Source organism: Andrena cerasifolii, chromosome 1 (assembly GCF_050908995.1).
Source record: "Andrena cerasifolii isolate SP2316 chromosome 1, iyAndCera1_principal, whole genome shotgun sequence".
NCBI lineage: Eukaryota > Metazoa > Arthropoda > Insecta > Hymenoptera > Andrenidae > Andrena > Andrena cerasifolii.
In genome coordinates, this window is record NC_135118.1 from 12,501,877 (window position 1) to 12,517,785 (window position 15,909).

The 15,909-nt window shown below is 39.3% G+C and overlaps 1 protein-coding gene across 4 annotated transcripts in view; it reads right to left on the reverse strand.

Moving 5' to 3' along the window:
• LOC143369429 (CCR4-NOT transcription complex subunit 6-like) overlaps window positions 1-15,909 on the reverse strand; it is a 417,004-nt gene that overhangs the window by 281,263 nt on the left and 119,832 nt on the right. The gene's annotated exons all lie outside the window — the stretch shown is intronic.

Consider the following 15,909-nt stretch of genomic DNA (forward strand, 5'->3'; position numbering starts at 1 on the left):
AAAAAAAAATGTATATGCTAATGCTTGCAACTATTTGTCAACTCGCGCGGTATCTGTGCTATCAATTACGTGGTATCTACAGGAATACAGACCTGGCTCGATCTAAAGTGATGGTTCGGGACGAAACCGTAACCGCCTTAACGAAAATTAATTGGCATATTTTGTGATGGCTTGATACAGATAATGATAAACGGTGCGTGTAGGTAAGTACCTCTGAGCAAATATTTATAAGCGTCAGTAGGCGAGCGTTATTTTAATTCATTTATTTTATTGTATTAAGTACGTTAAGAATATTAGTCTGAAGCTCTCTGCTTCGATTTTCGGTGCAACCAAACGATAATGCGTTCTCCTCAATGTAATGAAATTTCTTACATTCCTATGTGGAATATTGATATATAATAACGTTTGTGGTATGTATACACTGCAAAGAATGTAATTAATTTCGGGGGAAAATCGAATATCGGGAAAGACGATTTCGCTTGGATGTGGCGAGCATAGATAGCATTCTCTGTTCTAATATCTCATGTACGGGAATGTGGGTTATCGTGGATCAACTATAATGCAACTGATCGCTACGAATCAATACCTACTGGCGGGGCAAAATCGCGGTCGATGGTAATATTAGGTAACGCTACCGTATTTTCAGCGTCTTCGGCTATGAGAGGGTAATAATTGTTTCGAAATGTTACTACTTAGGGCGAAATATTTCGGTCAGGCGCGAAGGAAAGGAGTTAGTTACCGAGAACAGGACGCTTTAAATTATTTTAATAATCCTAACGATGGACGATGGTAGAATCACTTTAGACACGAGGAATGTCATCTATTATTGAAGCAGCAATGCGTCAACTTTTGTGTATTGTTAATTCACGACGTGTAAAATAATGTATTAAATGCACAGCGTGTAAAGCTAAAAAAATTTCGAGAAAATCGAGTTCAAACTTTTGCATTTCACAGACCCTGAATATATGCACGCATACGGAAACGCGAAACTGTAATTGAGTTGCAGGCGTGTATCTAATTTGAGTAATTCGGGTGTAGTCGTGCGTAGAATTTGGGCAAGCAACCACGGTCTGTATTAATTATGTGCAACATTGTAGTTAAATCGCCCCACGAATCAAAAGTTTTTCTTCTCTCAATTAATGAAAAACCAGTTTTATATTAATACTTTGGATGTTGGCAATTTGAACGTTCAGCGTATAGCGTGTGCGGGACTCCTTCAGTCCCATCTCTTAACCACAGTTGCCGAACGCCTATGTGCGTTCCCCGCACCCACTGCATGCACTTTAAGGGTTAAGAAAATGAATTTATTTCAATACATCTATCGACTGTATGTTACAACCAGAGATGGGCAAAGATAATATGTAGAAAATATCTAGATAAAAGGTACTTTGTTTATCAGTTATTCGAAGATCGAATAAGATGATTTATCGTTATTCGAAGCGCCACGGATGAAGCAGTTTATTCGAAGCCCTGTCATCTTGGATTTCGAATAATTGTTCAGCTTCCATTGTATCTTTATACTAAATAAAAGCTCGAATAACCGGCGAGAGCCTTTGTGGTCCGAGCTGCGCGCGATCGGCGTTGCTGAGCGATGTGTCATCGATTCTACAGAATCTGAATTTGTTTATTCTTCATCGTATCAATATGAAAGTGACGCCAATGGATTCCTGGCATTCTCCCCATTAAGGCCCGGTGCACACGAGCGGTCTGCGTCATTTTGCAGTCGCGTCAATACGACAATACTGCCGCAAAATATACATATATTTTCTATATCTCTCCATATACATTCTGTCAAAGAAGTACCGGGAATCGATCATTTAAAAAGCTCGCTTAAAGGGATTGTTGAAATTCTTTTTGTCGCTAAGTTGGCACAATTGTCCTCTATACTCACGCGGAGTTTGAACGTCACTTGTCATTTAGTTTGTTTACAGTGCGCCATTGTGTCAGTTCATCTCAAGTGTGTTTTGCGATTTTTACAATGGATAAAAATATCGAACAAAGAAGCTATCTGAAATTTTGCATCGCAAATAGAATTTCGTGTGCCGAAGCGCTGAAAATGTTACATAAGGCTTACGGTGAATCTGATTAGAAATGCAGAACTGCAGATTCGTCACTGCTTACAAGGAAAGATCTCGAACCCGGAAATTCCAACAAATCTGAGACTTTGTGAATATGTAGAGGATTTCCCCCTGATTACACCACAATTTTTGTTTACTGCCCAAATTCGCTCTAAGGTGGTGAAATTGACCCCTTAAATCTCGGCTATTTTCCGATTTTTGTGTTATAACTCGTGAACTGTAAGAACCCTAAGTTACCAAATGATAGTCTTAATTAAAAGAAGTAACTTTCGTCTGGAAACTTTTTTTCTATCTGTAACGGATTGCGAGTTACAAAATAAAATCGGAAAATAGTGGAATTCTCAGGGGTTAATGTCACCCTCATAGAGTGAATTTGGGCAGTAAACAAAATTTGCGTTGCACAGTAAACACTCGTATTAAACCCGACGAACGGGGCTCGCCGCGGGCGTACGACGCGTTGCGGGCACTACACCGTGCGGCCGATGCCGCGAGTGAAAAAAAAAACCCAAAAGCGAGCGAGAGGGAACGAAACAGTTGACACGAAGTTGCCGACGACTCTTTCGTTCCCCCGCGCTCGTTCTCGAGTTCTATGGACCGAAGGATTCAAAGAAATGTTGAGTACAGTGGCGGATTCAGAAGCCTTTCTTGGAGGGGGCGAAATATGTGAAAGTACATAAGTACATTTTTTAATCTTATTTTACAAGATTTAAAATTCCCTTGTAATTTATATTTTAATATCTCTATCTGATACTATAACCTAAACAATTACATTCACAGTAAATATTTATACAGAATAGTACAACACAGTGTCATAATATTTTTCTATTTTATTACTCTTGGGGGGAGGGGGGCGATCGCCCCTATCGCCCCCCTCTGAATCCGCCCTCGGTTGAGTATAGTCACCGGCGAACTGCGCATGGTAAAGCCGGGACTATAACGAGGATTTACTGTAATCTCCTACACATTCACAACGTTTTAGTTTTTTTTTTTAATTTCTGGGTTCGAGATCTTTCCTTGTAAGCAGTGACGAGTCTGCAGTTCTGCATTTCTAATCAGATCTTTGCGAAAGTGACGTCAATCGATTCCTCATGTTTTCTCGATCAAATTGGCCCCGAAAACGATATAATACGGACCATAATTGAAGGGTTGGATGCAATAAAGGGACTAACGCTCGAAAATGGGAGAAATGATTTTCCAAACGCTAAGATTGGAAACTTAAATGTTGTTAAATTGTATTTTAAAAAATACAGTATTATAAAGCTCGTCACGGCACACATTTTTCCTATTTACGGTTTGTTTATCCAATCATTACTATTCGAGGTAAAAATTACAAACAAAAAATTTTCATCGTACAAAGTCAATATTTCTTTAAACATAAATTGCGATTACTTGAGTAAATATTAACGGATTGTTGTGAGACTTACAATATCTCTTCAGAAAACTCTAGCGAGGCCGTAAAATGTATATACAAAACCCTTATGTTAAAAAATGGAATAATATTTAATTGAAGAGTAATACTGAACGTAACCCATGTTTTCCAACGTTTCAGCTTTTAGTATAACGATACAATGAAAGCTGAAAAATTATTCGAAATCCAAGATGACAGGGCTTCGAATAAACTGCTTCATCCGTGGCGCTTCGAATCAAGATAACTCGGCTGATTCTTATTAGACGACGGGAAAAGATAAAGTCTCTTTATTTTAAAAGTTAACTCAATCGTTTTTTTATTCAAATAATGCCCATGTCTGGTTACAACGAATGCATTAATTACATTTTCGTAATTTAAAAGACCGTGGAGTGCCTACAGTAAAAGGACATCGATAATGTTATGACTGAAATTAAAAATTCTAGAAATCACGGTTTATATTTATCTTCTAACGTATTCGTGCGTAACTTTTAGCTTGCCCGTATATCGAACGTTTCAAGTAACGAGAAGGTCAATGCACTCTATGCAAATTTCGCTAACAGTTTCCTCTGGCAATATTCATATGAACAATTACCAATATTATCCTTTGTACCATCCAGCACGATATGCGAATAAATTAAGTTCAACAATATAACCACTATTATCATTCTGTACCATATACCACTGAGAAATAAATTCAAATCTAATATAAACGTTGAAAGCGTAGGTATGTTCTCTCGATTTTGAATTAAAGCTTCATCCGCAGTACAGCGGAACCATCGAAAAATGTTATACACACAGAACTGAATGAAATTAATTCTTTCCACAGCTACATCGCTAAAGGAACTACACATACTTAAACGCATAGGTATCTTCGACCCAAATTTAGCGATCACGCGTTCAGTAACCAACTGGGAAATACGTTTATCAGTTTGTCATAATGTGGTAAAACATGTTTACAAAGTAAATACCTGATGACGTGGTACGCGAACAATTAATTCATGATTTTGTAATAATTCATTATTCATACGGGTATCGAGAATAAATTTATTGGCTGGCAATGGCGATCGACGGCGCGCATAATATGCCAATACGCGTGTTTGATGGGCCTCATAAATTGTTCAGAACCCTTCGAATTTCGTATCTGCAATTTCAGAGTTGTAATAATTGTGCGCGGAATCAAACGGTCATTTTTAAACGTTGCAAAGTGTAACTGTAACTCACAATGAAAACGGCGAAAAATATTTATTTCCAAACATGTCCAATGTATTATTCTCCAGTTATATTCTATGTATATTCTAACACGTTCGCTGCCACGTGACCGCACGTGTTACGAAGTGTACGCAGTCCCATGTAAGCACAAGTGTTTCCATAATTTTAACGAAACATCTGTCTAAACTTTTTTTATTTGCTGAGCCATAAAAAATGGTACGAGCAACAAAAATAGGCTTGGTAGTCGCTGTGCAAATAAAAAAAAAGATCAATGGTAATTTCATTTTTCATTCCGTGTGTAGATATAGGTAGGTACTAACTCCCAATCGAAAAGGGTATTGCACACGTTCTTGTGAACTTGTCATCGATCGAACAAATATGATAAATTAACGTGGACAAAGGGGATTCGACAAAAAAGGGATGCACAGAGCACAGAGCCGTTTATCAATCAGCGATTAATGGCAATTAATCTCTATCAAACGGGAGTAATGTTTATATTCTAGAGAGTAAATACAGATAATGGTATCCATGGTCGTTTGAAAAGAAAATGGGCGGTGACGCAACTGAGTCACAAACACAGAGCTGGTAATTCAGAAAGTCGTTTTATATTACATTATACACTTTACACGTATCTAGTAATTAGACTACAATTAATAACACTAGAAATTAGATTGTGACTATGAAATGAAATGCGCTTTAATTCTTAATTTTTACTACCTACTTTCTTAGTAATGTAAAGTGTCATATGCAAGCGATATTTGCAGTTAGGAAATTTAACAATTGAGGTAGGAATTATTAAACGCAGTTGACTTCTGTAATTTGTAACTTACACTTCTGATATACCACGTGTATCCAGACCGCGTAATTTAAATTTAATGTAAAACAGAAATTCTGTTTCAATACCCTCCTCAAAGTTGTGAAAATTACCAGACACATAGTCACTCAAGTTTGTCGTTTTTCAGTCATATTTATATAAACGTTACCGAGCAGGGGTGCGTCAGAACAATTCAAACTATGAACAGATAAATTCAATTTCATAAATTTAATGTGTAGCCTTTGTTTTTTTATTTATTTCGTGATACACAGCTTTGAACATCTGTTTTGAACGTAAGTATTACCACGACGATAAATTTTCAGAAATTTTCAGGTTCGCGAAGGCCTGCCTGATATTGCCTTTCTTATTAACATTATTATTTTATTATTATTATTATATTATTTTATTATAATATTATTATTTAATATTGTTATTTACTTGGTGAAATGTTCGCTTTAATCACCAAGCAAAGCTGTATACCTCGAGAACGATCAGTTCGTGGGTCATTAACGGTTTAGGTGTTCTGTGCGTGCATTTACTCATTGAGTGCACGCACCGTATGCGGGGAACGCCCAAAGGCGACCACCGACTGTGATTAAGAGATGCAATTACAGGAGTCCCGCTCACAGCGTACCTACGTCGAGCGTTCAAAGTATTTATCAGCACCTGAAAAGGTAAAACTCTTTTACTCCTTCTTGTGATATCTGCGATTCACTCCTTGCCTACAATTCTGAAACACCCTGAACGTATGTAATTTCCCGTCCACCTCCGAATCAGCCCTACTTACGCCTGAGCTTCCCATTTCCACTGACACTTCAAATCCTCTTGCCCCAGTGAAACACGTAGCGCGCGCAGGTAAATGCCAAATGCGATTTAAAATCGACGAAAGGGGATAACGGTGAAAATAAACCAAGTTTGTCTATTCTGTCGATCTGCTACCACCCACCTCAAGTACAAAATTTCATTTGCACCCTTTCACCCGGCCACCCGGCCCCGTACCAATTATATTACCAGAAATTTCATTTCGCAAGAACAAGCGGACCTGTTAAAAGTACCAACATCTGCCCAGTTACATTTCCAAAGTGTCAACTCGTCGTATAAAACACAATACGATTTCAGTAATTGGACGGCGCAATTCGCGACGGCAACGTCGATCCACTGTAACCCACTGAAGTGCTTTCGCGCGCACTGGCGATGGGGGCGTTTGCCAGCAACGAAAATAGACGGCGACTAAGCATCAAATGGACATTTTACAATTGGGTATAGCACGGGGATTGCTGGATAAAGGACCCGCAGCTGAAAGCCTGTTTGGGCGATGCCAGGTCGGACACAGAGCCAGCCTGTGTTTAATCCCGCGATAACATTGATTAAGTTAAAGGGTGGCTACTGGTTCGATTTTCCCTAATCCAAAGGGACATTCTCGTTCCTATTTACGTTCGCTCTTTGCACCGCTGTGTCTTAGGGGTATTGGTCAGTACACTCCTCAGACAGGGCAGCAGAATTGTAGCACTACTGAACAGCACATCTAACAAGGGGAGGACACTATATGGTACACGTCGATTTCTATGTCGAAAATAAGTAAATAGGTGTTCGAGCGTTTCTGCCAATGGGCCTTAATAATAGAGATATTTACAAGGAAATTATTAAAAATTTCATAGTGGCTGTGGGGTTTTAGTGGTTAAAAATCCCACAACTACCCTAGCGCCCGCGGGGAATTCCCTTCTGGAGGCGTCAGGGTGCCTTTTGATGATATCTTTACGTCAAAAAAAAAATTGTTATAAATTATTTTTTTTAGAAATTTTTTTTTTTAACTTGGGGAAATCTTCAAAAGGCATCCCAACTCCACCAGAGGGAAATCCCGCGGGCGCCCGGGTAGTTGTGGGATTTTTACCCACTAAAACCCCACGGCCACTATGAAATTGTTAATAATTTACATGTAAATAACTCTATTATTAAGGCCCATTGGCAGAAACGCTCGGACACCTATTTACTTATTTTCGACATAGATCCATCGTGCCAAGGCTCATCAAAATCGATGTCTACCACATGGTGTCCTCACCTTGTAAGCTACTGGATTCATACAATACTTTATTGCAAAATATATATATAAAAGTTCCGAAAGTCACTTTATTGTTTTAATTCGTCATATTTACTTATTTTACTTATAACACTGAAAAGTGGTGGGATGATCTGGATAAAAAAAAATTAAAGGAAATATGCCTAAAATGAAGGGTGTAGTTGTGGAAGAAATTAGGAAAAGGCTGGAAAGAAATTTCTTCAGAAATATTAAGAAATTGAATTGAAAGGATGATAATATAGTTAAATTGTTCTTCAAGTGTTCAATTCTCAGTTGAGATTCATCCCGGATACTTCTAAATTATTCTTCCTAGGTGGCAACCTGTACGAATTCGAATAAACGTCCATTGCAGCGGTCAGGTATAAAGCAGCTTCTAGTTACCATAAATCATCGTTCTGCGAAACGATCTCCATGGCCAAGACCATTTCAGCACGCCAATTAAATTTATCCGCACGGTCTAAATAATCGCGGACCGACACGACGGTGTCTACGGAGCGTCATTAGCGGTATTCCAATTTAACGCCCGGCACCGTGACCCACGTAGTGCTATCAGCGCCAGCGACGCAGCCAGATATCTCGTTACAAATAATACGTCGCAGAACAAACTGGCAGAAAAGGGGAGAAGTCACGGAGGGGAAACAATAATGGAGACACAAAAGCGCTCGACCGATCGAACGTACCGTGTACCATAGACAGATATATACATATATATGTATATGTATATATATATCTATATATATATATATATATCTATACAAGCGGCTCTAGAAGCACAAATGCGATCCCGTTCGTCGGTTTCCCCGTGACATATCACGAAAGGTTTCGCCATAATGCCACAATGTGCCTCGACACAGCCTCAGCGCTTATTATAGCCGACCGGCCGAGTTAAAGGGCAATTCTCCTCGCACAAATCGGAACAGTTTTGCGAAAGCGATTTAGTTCAGACATCGAGTGAGCCCTCTATAAATCTATGGCCAGTCAGTCGCCTCACGAAGAGATTGTACGGTTCACGTCGATGCTATTATTGTCGGCTAATACAACGACATATACATAGAACCGAAGAGCGCGCCGCGGAAATGTATACGGCGTTTCAGCAATCGACCGCGGTGTTTTGTCGGAATTCGAATGAACGCGTGGATGATGTTGGGGCGGGAGGATTTGTTGGGCTTTTGTATATGAGAGGAATCTGAGTATTTGAATTTATATTGGGTGAAATTTGAATATTGTGGAGTTCGAATACGTATTATGATCGAATTAAGGTTCCACTCGAATATTAAATTCAAATTAAGGATGTATTTGAATATTAAGTTCAAATTAACCCTTCGTGGCCGCACGGGGCGTATCGGACTCCAGGATATGTATTTGCCAATATTTCTGTAAATTTCTAGACCTTAATAATACAATTTAAAAATTCGGCGAATTTTAATAAAAAAAATCGCTTTCGTCCACAACTATTTTTTCAAACACAAATCTCAACATATCAAAATATATATTTCTAGAAAAAGACTATCAGAGCGTGAACAAAAGATCTAGCTTCGAATATTGGAATACAGCCCTAATTCAAATGTAATATTCGAAAATATGAAATATTCATTGAATATTCGTGACATTTGAGTAATTATGCAGTACCTATTTGAATAGTTTCAATCTTAGTACAGATTGGTTCCTTATTCACAAGCCAGTTGTTGAAGGGATAATTGTTCGTGAACTAACATGTCGAAAATACACAAATAACAAAAATTAGTGAACACCGCAGAGAGTTGAAAGAAAAATGTGGAATAACTATTCTTCGAAAGAAACTTTATTTTCGAGAAAATATATTCCCAAAACTCAAGAGTACGTGTTCACTTAACTAGCAAGCAGCTCCATCTTCGAAAAGACACAGAAACCGACATCAAATTTAATCAACGTGTCTGTAACCACATAACTGAGGTGAAATCTTCAATGAACAATTATCTACCATATACAGAACGGCACATTAGCCTCTCACTCGACCCAGGCGTTCCTAGCTGCTGTATAAAGTAATGTACGCGGTATTAGAAATCGGGTTATCGTCCATCAGTGCTTATACACAGGCTTCCCATCAATAGACAGCTTTTACAACCTTCCAATTAGCTGTGCGTATTAAAGATCGCGTTCGGTTTGCTGATTTATCAGTGGAACGATTAACGGTGCGGACACACATAGTAGCCGCGACGACAGGTACAACTGCAGTTGCACTGCCCACGCTCGGCGCCTTGGTTCGTTCAGGAGCTTTCGGGAACCATCGTCACCAACAGACACACCCTGTTCCAGAACACTGTGCAAGTGTCGCCAATTCCTCTTACATTAGCGTTTAACAAAAATATTTAATAAAAAAAAAACGTATGAAACTCTTCTGAATACCTCTGCAGATAAAAATGGAAAAGATACATCTCTGGTTGGCGGGCAAACGAGTATACCTAAATCAAATTTTGATCCAGACTAGATAAGTACGCTAAGATTTTCTACATTGCTGTGCTTTGCACATGGTTCCAGTAGGATATGTAAAAAATACAGTATAATGACGGGGGAAACAGGATAAGTTAAGTTATATGAATGAATACGATGAAGAAAACAATACCCCACCTCAAGCTAAACAGTTTCTTTTTTGCTCTTTTTTGCGAATCGAAGGTAAAAATAAAATTTCCCTTGGCGGAATCTGTAATTAATTCATATTTTGTAGTTTTTCTTTTGAGTGTGCAGTATATTTTGAAAGTCCAATAGGGCGAGACATAACATGTTATCAACATTAGTGTCCAAAATTGAACAGCTGATCTTACATACCACATCAATATATTCCAAGTGTCTTCCAGCACACTAAGGCCAGATCCACACTCGTCCGACTTGATAGTGTGGAGGCTCACGGATATAATTTTGATCGTGACTGAACCGATAGTGTGGAACGGGCCTAAGAATGGAGGACCTTGCAGCAGGAAGGGTGCAGCTCCATCTTTGCCAACTTCGAGTAAATTAGAATAACTGTTTATAAACTTATTGCTTTGCCTTCACATTAAAGAGAACACTAATTGTGAAATATATATATTTTCCCACAATAAGTAGTAGTTATTGAGTTGATAAGTTTTTATTTCTATTTTTGTCGAATCTTTCAAATCGGGAGCTGCCGGAAACAAAAATATTGCACAAAACAGTAAACAGGTTCAAAATTTGCAATAAATCGCTCATTTGTTATCAGATCTGCTTCGAGCGTGCACCAAACGATGTAGAATTTTATTTACGTATATTACGCATCATAACTCAAAAACTGTCAAAAGTTGCACCCCTCTTGCTGCAAGGTCTTCAATTCTGTCTTATACTCGTTTGCCCGCCCACCGGATACATGCACGGATGATTCATTCCATATTAACAAACCCATTACTTTCCATATTAAACTGGTCACTACTATATCGAATCCAGAGTCACTAGAGAAACTCCAAAGCCTGGCGCGTACTATCGACTTTCTACTGATCGACAGGTTACTTGTCGCAAATTGGACCAACATAGGATCGTCGATACATGTTGATAGGTCGTTGACTCAACAAAGTACTCAAATTGTGGACGGTGTTCTATTTGACCAAACAGTTCAGTCGGTGGAAAGTCAATTTTCACATAGGGCACTTCTGTGGCTGGCGGCTCGTATTTTGAACGCAATCACTCGGCGAAACTAGCGGTAGATTGAAAAATATAGAAGACGCTATTAAAAGCGTGACAACGTTCGAAACGTAACAATAGAAATAACGACTTTATTGCACGCATACACACGTAGTCCACAATGAACATACTACAGAAAAAAAAAAACGAAACAACGGAAAAGGAACAGAACTACAGTACTATCGATGGTACACAAAGTGATGTTCACCGATAACGAGCGCTGTTTTTACACAAAACATTTTTGAAACAAAAGAAAATTAGGGCATTCAAACTGTAGACGAAGATAATAAAAAATGCCCAAAACGAATGGTCGTGAATGGAACGTGTTCTAAAAACATGCAGTTAAATAATATCAGTAGGGTTTATACAAAAAGCGGCTTTTGAAAAAAAACGGTTTCCGAATTCCACTATTCCCCAAAAACCGATTAGTTAAACCGATTCTCATTTTTTCATAAAAAAATGTAATTAAAATAGAAAATAAATATTTATACTTATTTCAAAACTTTTCAGTTTTTTAATATTTATGAAATTACGAAAATATAACGAAATAAAATATACTCTGTCTATACAAAACCAAATAAATAAAAAAATTAAAATAACTAAAATCCATGCAAAATATAAATTATAAATCTTTATTTCATTTAGTATTTTTCTTCCGAAAATATGGACTCGTGAAGATTAGTTTTACAGTAAACTGCTACCTATCTACCACAATATACTTGTATCCGAGGCAATTTCAAGCCAAAATGTTATCATTTTTAATTAAACGATTAATTCATTTTTACGTATTAATTCTGGCATATAAAACCCGTGTTTTTAATTTGAAAACCCGGTTTCGATTTTCACAAATTTATAGAAAAATAAACGGTTTTTAAGAACCGACAAACTCTAAAATATCAGTTACCAGCCAATTTCGCGAAAGCAAGGCCTGATCATCGAAAAGGCTAATGACACAGACCGGAGAATAAGTAAATCGTCTTTTCGCCAGCGCATGTAATTGGCTGATCTAATAGAGTGCGTTAATGACAGCATTTACAACTCAGCGAAAGATACCTGGCACCAGAATCGAAACGAGATTCGCGACCACGGCAGCCAGCCAGCCGTGTAAGTTGAGGGATTCGCGGAGCACGAACGGCAGAAGTATTCGCAAAAACTCTCGCTAGTTTTTCCTTCCGTCGGCGTGCATATAATAAGCTCGCCCGAGGGGTACACATTATACAGCTAACTTTCCAGAAAGAACATCGGTGCAAATTACATTGATTAATTTTTCAAAGCCGCTCATACGGTATCGCATTTAAATAGAGGATGTATTACACGTAAAATCTCTGGCGCTTATTAAACATGGATACCACCAGCTTTCCCATGCGTAATTTATTGTTGGGACATCCACGTTGCCGTTCCCCTGATAAATTACGCGGCAATTGCAGGATTTCGTGATTTTCGTTAAATGACACGCGAATTAGGATTATCGCGAAAAAGGAATCGAATGCGACGGCGAATTTCGCCGAGAGATTGCGGGCCCCCTTCTCGCGTTCGCGTGGGTAACAGCGGTTCGGAGGCTGAAAGCGATGTACGCGCGCGGCGCATCCGCGGAATCGCAAAGATTCAGTAATTACATAGCCGTACATAAGCTGTACATGGCGTTTTATGACGTACGCGTATACTGCACCCAGTAACACCGTATCAACATAACGGACAGGGCTGGCTGCTTTGCATATTCCAAGGCAACCATGTCAAACAAAATGTTAGCTCGTGTCAAAACTGATGCTCGCGCTAGGCTCGCAGAATATTTTCATGCCGAACAATCCGCGCGTTTAACCTACTTTTAAGGCCATCTAACAACCCCGTTTTTTAACCACTTTTAGCACCTCGGAAGCAATAATCGCTGTGTAGTAAATCAGTTTTAACCAGTGGCGGATTTAAGGAGAAAGGCTCAGGTGGCAAAGGTTCGGAGGGGCCCATTTTTCGGGAAAATGAAGAGATAGTTCACTAAATACGGGTGTATTAGTATAGAAAAAAATATAGTGTTTCGATAAAATCATGATTTTTTTTTTAAGTTGGGGCCTTCTGGGTAAGGGCCTAGACAGCACCTGCTCATCGGCTGCCTGTTAAATCCGCCACTGGTTTTAACTATAATATTCCGCAACACGTTTATCCAAGCACAGAAAATGGCCGATGCAGTCGCGCCTGAGTCGTACGGTTATAATTTATGCAACCTAAAAACCGTTTCAATAATTGTCAACCGAAGCACGCGGAACTGATCGGTAGAAAGGTACTTTTGTACCTTTAGACTTGCCTTGAAAATATTCCAACATTTTCTCTTTATATAATTTTCCAAAACTTTTTACCGGGTTTTGCTGTCTTCGAAATCAGAAATAGACTATTTTGACTTCTGGAGTCGAGGGGCCCAGTGGAAAACAGGCACATGCCACCGGTTTGCGATTTTAGAGGGAAGCAAGTTGGAGGGAAAATTATTTTCATGGAAAATGCGATAAAAATTGTAATTACTTTAAACGGTACTTGAATTAGATGGTAAGTAACAACTATTATCAAATTTTAGCTGAAAAATTAATTAACTTTTCTCTTATTTCGCCGTGGATATTGTCTGCCACTCCTCCTTAATATTTTTCTTTCTTTATCTTTCACTTGCGTCTGCTTTATATAAATGATTAATTACTTTACATCTCTGTTATCTCAATCTCGAAAACAATGTAAAATCTGCCACGTGCTTCCAAGGAGTGCCGAGTGGCCCCCTTTTCAAAACAGATTTGCTATTTCTCGGTGTGAAAAAAATTTAATACGATTATCCTCGGTGAAACCTACCTACGTGCTATTCTATTAGGTGGTGGTGGAAAAATCTATAGCTATGTGGCATGTGCCTGTTTTCCACTGAGCTCCTCAATAGCGTCTTTACCTTTGCTGATCACAGATTTTTGTAGCGGACCTTCACTTTTCACCGCTTGACGGTGTACACGGCGATCCTAAGCCTCCCTAACAATAAGAAAAGATTTATTTAAAATCCCCATGTTCATCTGCCTCCACGGAACGTATAATCTACTCCAAAGAAATTATTATATCTTACTGCTATTTACATCTTACGCGAAATACTTTCCTACTCCACTACCCTATTCCAAGATACGCGATCAATATCTCCTAAAATGAAAAACACTGTAACTACCAAAAATGATTGATACGAAACGAATAGCGGGGAGCTAGGTCCCCTCTTCCCCCGAGCCCTTCCATTCCCGAGAATCCCTGTGAAGCTATTGACTTCGCGTCTTTAATTCCGTTAAGCACCACCGCTGAACCACGCACGCACGCACACACACATAAACTGACCGCTTCATTTCGCGCGAGTAATTGCTAGCCAATGGGGCGTTACCGCGGAAATTACAGTCGTAGTCGTCCATCATCGTCACCAGTGACACAGGCTGCACACCAGGACGACGGTATCTTTGAGCGTTAGAGGCAGTAAGTAGGATCTCGTCCGTACGTGATAGCCTATGTAGAACGTACGTAGCTGTACATGCGGTTATTAGAAGCGAGATCTGTGCCCATATACGATAACTGTGCCGCTCTCCAGTTATGACTCCTCTCTTTTTCCCACCCCCTCGACCCTCTCTTTCCTTTCTTCTCCGCCTCGCATTCTCTTGCATCCCATTTCGCCCGGCGAATATACGCGCGCATCACGGCCGCGTATCGCGAATGATTTTCATCGTGATCCCCGAACATTGGCCACGAGCAATGTTAGGAAAACTCCCAACATTTCCGTGCGCCTAACAGCTTGCCGAAATCGGCTGGCGATTCGCCGTTCTGCGTACACGTGGCACGATAGTTCTGTCAGGTTACGACGTAAGTAATGCGGTAGCCTGGGAACCGAGTTCGCGGCAATGTAACTTGGCCGGGGTGCCATTTGTCCATTTGGTATAAATATTGACTTACGTTGCGTCAATAGTTGAAGAACGTTGATCGAATATTTTACTTGCTGCTAACGTTAAAGGGAACGCAATGAAACAGCATATACGTCGTGTTGTGACATACGAGTTCAACTAAGGAGACGACGCAACTCTGACGGTGACAAGCACTTGTCAGGTGATTTTTTTTTTCTTCAGAAATAGACTCACTTATTTCAAGGTATGGTCATTTGGCTGTAACCGCACTGTTCGGCACGAAAAAATATGTAAAGAGATTAAGTTAAACGATTTTATTTAATTTTATCGGAATTGCGCTAGAAACTAAAATATAATTCTTTCCTGGTACTACGTACAATTACCACGGTGATATGTCAGTTTAAATAAAATTGTGGGGCAGGATATTTCATCGGTTTTCATTGCTCACTTCGACGCTTGATTCTGTATTAAATTGACTCGTATCGTCGGCGGAGTGAAGCCAAATAAAGTCTTTTAAAACATACACTAAAACGACTCCGGGTCACCTCGCGTAATAATTTCGATTGCAATCTCGTTTATATCCCTAGCTCGGGCGAGGCTCGTCCCATACATTTCGTCGCGTAAACTGAAAATAATTCCGTAAAAGGGGAACATAAAATTTAGTAGAAAACCGTAAAGGGATTGCAGAAAGTCAAGGACAATAATTAAATCAACGAACAAGCATGCCCCATTCGAAATGCAGCTTCGACAAATAATCCGGGTTC